This window comes from Etheostoma cragini, chromosome 11 (genome assembly GCF_013103735.1).
Source record: "Etheostoma cragini isolate CJK2018 chromosome 11, CSU_Ecrag_1.0, whole genome shotgun sequence".
Taxonomy (NCBI): domain Eukaryota; kingdom Metazoa; phylum Chordata; class Actinopteri; order Perciformes; family Percidae; genus Etheostoma; species Etheostoma cragini.
In genome coordinates this window covers 3,037,802-3,043,723 of record NC_048417.1, presented here as the reverse complement: position 1 = coordinate 3,043,723, position 5,922 = coordinate 3,037,802, and the positions used below count along the sequence as shown (strand labels likewise).

General features: G+C 41.3%; 1 protein-coding gene across 5 annotated transcripts in view; it reads left to right on the top strand.

Moving 5' to 3' along the window:
- The first annotated feature begins 3,235 nt into the window (after positions 1-3,235).
- Positions 3,236-5,922, top strand: part of gulp1a (GULP PTB domain containing engulfment adaptor 1a) — an 82,584-nt gene continuing 79,897 nt past the window's right edge. Inside the window, exon 1 of one of the 5 annotated variants that reach the window (XM_034884806.1) lies at positions 3,236-3,396. The gene's annotated coding sequence lies outside the window, so the exon portion shown is untranslated. The remainder of the gene's footprint in view (positions 3,397-5,922) is intronic. The other 4 variants (XM_034884803.1, XM_034884808.1, XM_034884807.1 and 1 more) reach the window with 4 other exon arrangements.

Genomic DNA, 5,922 nt, shown 5'->3' with positions numbered 1-5,922 from the left:
CCCCTGATACTTGGCCAGCTTTCACCGTAACAGATTTCCATCACACACAAAATACTTACCTCTTGTTGTTGATGGGCCTCATTCAGGTTGGTTTGGGAGAGAAACCTGATACTGAAAAGAGCAAATAAAAAAACATGGGAACATGCAGTATGTGCCACTTAATGCAATCTTCTATCAGCATGCATTGGTTTACTTCACAACAAAGCCTAATTTAAAATGTATTATACCAATGCCAGATGCAAGGGCTCCCCCACCAATGCACACGCCTTGGTCATGTCCCCAATAAGTTGACTATTAGACCAAACTATTTGAAATGTGTAGTATCAAATGATCTGTAACTTGAATCAGGTTCTGTTGATGCAACTTAAATATATCCCATATAAAGAATGTCTTTTGAAAGCTAGTTCATTGGGTTGCCACTCTCCAGGCTTCTGCAGAGCTTGTAAATTGACGCTGAATCATTGATATAATAAACCTTATAATCAAGACAGTGCCAAGGCGGCTTTCTTTTAATGCGTCATCCAGCATTGACGTTCAGATGCCACAAATTCCTGATGCTTTAACACTGTAATGAATTTGAAATGCAACAATATTTACAGTGGTTTTGGACTTTGCCTGCATTGGACACACACTCTACTGGGAGAACTAGAGGTCACCCCTGATTATGATCTTTTTGTCACATTGCAATTGGCCTTAGCTTTCATTACTATAAAGATAGTTATACTTCCTGCTTCGCTCCCATCATAATTACTACGGCCACTAGAGGGCACACCGCCTAACAATAAAACACACACAAGAGCCAAAACTGCTGATTGGAGCCTACAAACCAAATATGAAGTTGTTTATCAGAAGGAGGATATAGTCTTGTTGATATAATTATTACATTGTTTATCTATTGAATTACAGAATGTGTTTATTAATACAATTTGCATATACAATTGTGCTTTTGACTTTGCATGATTTGGGATAAGAAAACTTTTGTTAGCCAGCTAGCATTACACCAGGCTAGCTACCGCTGGCTCAGGCCACGCAGTTGACTGTTTTAGGCAAAAGGGTTCACATTCATGACTCAGGTAGAAGTATAGATACTAGGGCAGGGGTCATCAACTATATTTGTCAGAGGGCCAGAATTTTACCAGACAGTCTCCTTGGGGGCCGGACCCTTAAATAAAAATTAAATAAATGTTGGTATAACATTTTGATTGATGTTTATTGTTAATACTTTTTCCATTTCATTACAAAACTGAAGGCCTTTATGAGTCAGGTTCCTATCACCTATACCAAAGACAACCACCAGGGGTGATAGATATTTTGCCTCAACTCAATTAGGTCAATTTTACTTATAGAGCACTTGAAAAACAAACACAGAGGAAGTGACCAGAAAGGGTCTTTTAACAGAGGTAAAATGGCACTCTTAAAGGCTATGAAAACAGGTCCTTCAATGATGACTGGACTGAAAAGTACGCATATCATTCCAACCTTCCGGAATACCTCACCAGTATGCCTTATTTGCAACAAAACTGTTGCTGTTGCAAAAGAATACAATCTGCGCCGTCACCACCACACTGATTACTGAGAAGAGACTCAGTTGTTGCTGCTTTTAGTTGCTTTAATAGTGTAGACTAGGCCTACATATTTTCTCTGTGATCCCCACAATTTTGGAATCCAGTCGCGGGCCGGATCAAACGGCTAGGCGGGCCGCATTTGGCCCGCGGGCCGCCAGTTGATGATCACTGTACTAGGGGTTAAAAAGACTTCTGTAGCTAGTAGTTTAGTACTTCAAGTATAAAAATTAAAAATCATGTAAGGGGAAAAAAGCCATTAAGGACAAAAGCTCAGTCCACTTCACAGGGGCCTACGGTGCACTACCCCCCCCCCCCCCCCCCCCCCCCCCCCCCCAAAAAAAAAAAACTCTTTCTAAAGGCCATAATGACCATAACGTTGTATTAAAATGTTAATGTTAAAACATTTGAAATGCTATTTAAGCCGCATTAATGCCCATTGAAAATAAGCGTGTTTTAGAACAATACAAATACATTAAAAAACCTTATACAGTATGTGTACTACTGAGCAACTGAGTTTCATGGAGCGGAAGATATGATGACTAAACCCTAAAGGCATGTTATCAATGGTCTTTATTGGAAAATAAATGTAAATCCAAGCTCAGGTTGTGTTTTTGTGTTCATGTGAACGATGACAAGCCTGAAGGAAAACAGGCCGAACTGAATTAGCAGTAAAAAGGCTATTTTTAAAATGTAAAGGAGTATGAAGTCCGGAGGATTGCGTGGAAATGTAAGAAGTAGAAGTAAAAAGTCTGCAGTAAAATAATTACTCCAGTAAAGTATGGGCACCCAACATTTTCTACTTAAGTGAGGTAACAAAGTATTTGTACTTCATTACTTGACACCTCTGAAGATAGGCTACATGATAAACTTTTATTAAATTAATCACACTCATTGATTGTTCATGTGTCGCCCAGGTCTGTATTGTTGTTTTTAGTTGTCTGTATTTGTCTAGCCCGTGCTAACGTCCTGTACAAGTGTCTCTGTCTTCGTGTGCTGTACTGCCTTTTATGTTCTATGTTTCTGCAGAACAGGAACCTGCTGGAAACCAGTTTTTATCTGAATCTGGCCCATTTGAACTGTAACTTAATGTTACTTTTTAACCTTTCCTATATAATGAATGAAAAATGAAAAACTATGCAATTAACCAAATTCAGCTCATGTGATAGTAAACCTACCTATTTATACTTGACATCATTTTGAATGTGTTGTGCCACTGTCTCTGCTTTTGGTGAACATAGTGGAGAGGGGTCCATCTTTGGTTGGCCAAATGCACAAACCCCTTCACTGGCGGAGGCCGCCTCACAACTTTCTTCAGCAAGGCGACAGTGTAGCACTTCACTGGAAGCTACTTGGTGTGTATTATTCACTGTTGATGCAAAAGTGACGTTTAAGTTGCTCACTCTTTAAAAGCTGAGGGTTTGTTGTTGCTGCTGTTGTGTTGTTGCTGTTGTTGATGAATGCGGCCATTTTCGTGACAGGCCGGCCGGGTATAGCCTTTAATGTGGTGCCTGTGCCTCCCCGATTCTTTCCGGTCGCGTCTCTCCCGGTCTATTCCCTCCTTTTCCATGTATTATTCAAGTTCCGACAAAAAGACCCCCCCACCGGGTGAGACGGAGTGCTTGTTGACGTCAGCAAACTTCTCCAGCAGCTGTAGAGGAGGAAGAGGAAGAGGAAGAGGAAGAGGAAGAGGAAGAGGAGGAGGAGGAGGAGGAGGAGGAGGAGAGGGAATGCGACTGCTGGATGTGGAGCTCTGACCGTGGAGCGCCGAGGACCCGGAGCTTTTTTTTTTCTTCTACGGGACTGTTTGGACGTCTCGTCGCTGTAAGCCAGTGTAAGTAAAGGCGGTCTCATGTCTCATGTCTTTCCTGTCCTTGAGAACTAACACCCCCACACCGCTGTTTGGAGTTAGCTGTCGAGTTTCTCGGTGATATTTTTGTGCATTGGTGCTCCTATTCGTGTCTGCCGATATTGTCTGCCGTCAAAACTCGTAGTTTGACAATGGCTGTGTACTACTTAGCACATGTTTTCATGTTCTGTTCCGTCGGGGAGTATGCTCCACTCGTGGTTACGTATTAAATACACTCCCGACCTAACGGGAAACTTTGTTTCGCAAGTCCGTGCCAGGTGGACTCGGGCTGAGATGAAGTCGAGTTGGCCTCTCTGTTCTCGGCCGACCAGCTTCTGTCGTTGAGGCTAGTTGTCACTTTGGAGTGAGAACACGGGGGATATCTGTCATCTTCTCGACTTGACCCCATTTGAAAGCTCGCTTTTCTTAGCAAAAATAAAAAAAAATCTGTCGCTGTCATTTGTAGGCTTGCAGTGACGCTAGATTCTTGGTGTCATAGATGATGGAGGTAACTTAACAATGTGTTTGAGCTGCAGCAATTGAACTGCTTTTCTCCGTTCTTTTCTCTGTGCGTTTCTCTTTTATAAAGCCTACCATTTCTTTTTGTAGCTTAAGCAGTGACCAAAAATAGCCAGCCTAAAATATCTTCTGAGGCTCTATTTCAGAGTTTAGCTCCTATTTGCTGAGTGTAAAACCTCCATGGGGTATGCATTTGTGTGGTGTGTAATGTAGTCTAAGGCTTGGGGTGTTTTCATGGTACTGTGTTGGGACAACTGAGACATATTGACACACTCAACCTTCAAAATGAGCAAGGGACTATAAAAACAGCATTCATTTTCCACTTGTCAAATATTATATCTAGATCTATATCATTGTCTTCAACACAGTAGGGGTTCAACATGACAATAGCTTTGCGAGCCATTGAATGCTGTGACATGTTATTATCTTAAGTAACGGATAAAGGCCTGCCTGTTATACTTTGATGATGAATAAGAATCTGACTGGATGGCACTGCTGGTTTCTGTTCCATTATTCTCATTTTGTGGCAGAGTTTTTCTGTGATTGTGAAACAGAGGTTATTCTGGGGACTTGTTGAAGTCAGCAATAAGCATTGCGTTTTAATAGGTGGATGGTGTAGCGTTCAGTGAATGAGCTCAGGATGTTTTGCAGCCACTAGTAGCAGTAATTGGATAGCTGCTCTCCAAGAGGCTCAAACTGAAGAGGCTATAGGAAATCAGCATGAATTAGCCTAGAGGCTTCTACAAATTGCAATTCAGGACAGTGTTGTTGTTTTTTTCTTCCTGTTCCCATAGTAGTCTAACAGGAGTGGAGCAAGGTGGGAAATCAGCGTTAAATAAAGGTCATGTACATTAAATGACAGTCTTTCTCAGCTTCAACAGCCTTGGCTGGCCAGCACCTTGTGTTTCCCTATGTCTACAAACCTACCACATAACAGGTGTGGATGAGTATACCTGCAGGTGGGTATTGTCATATAAAAACAAGTCTGCTGTCATTTGTGTCCAGATGCTATTAATCCAGGTGCATTTAAAGAGAATGTACTTCCTGATTAATTTTAGAGTTGAATAGTGGCCAAAATGCTAAAATTGGGAATGGCTGGCAATGTTGTTAGGTGCCTATAATTCACAGTTAAATTGGATGAACACAAACGATACAGATTTATGTTTTACGGGAAACACTACTTAGAAACGAAATGGCAGGTGTACTCGCAAGTGGAAAATACTTTAATACCAAGGTCCTTCAGGTGTATCCTGACATGGTCATACCCAGATTCTGAATATGAGTCTGATTCTGCTCCATTGCGCTGGGATTATGGGGCGTGTTTCAAGTGAAAATGCCTCTACACTCAATAGGATACACCTGCAGCCAATCAGAGCAATGGATCTCAACTGTCAACAGAACTCAACACCAATGAGACAAGACGGTTTATCGTCTCTACAGCAACACACTCTCATCCTAACGTCCGACTTTCAGACTCATTTGAAGCTGGATGTATCATTTCTTTTGTGTAAATAAGAATTTGGATAACGTTAGTGATAGTGAGATGCTTGCTACAGCAGCCTTTTTAGAGATGAATTTGCGAAAACACGTTTTTATTACTCAGAGTCGCTGCTTTGTTCTAACGGCGTTGGGCGCTCCCTCTCTCTGTATCTCTCCACCACGTTGAGGCTTCGTCTAAAACTCTGCCATTTCTTACAGCTGTTTGTAATACAGCCAGACTGATATGATTTTTATGGCCGATACCAATATGAATATTTAAAAAGCATATATTCTGATATATTGGCCGATATATATATTTTAAAAAATAATCCAGAAACACGTAACAAAACACAGATTTCCCTAACATTAGGTTTAAGAGAACATCAAAATATATTAGTTCTGATAAATAAAATGAGCATCTTCTGGTGGGCAGAATATGCAACACCATCACTAACAGGGACGTTGTAGAGCGTCCTCTGGTGGACAGACTATGCAACGCCATTACTAACAGGG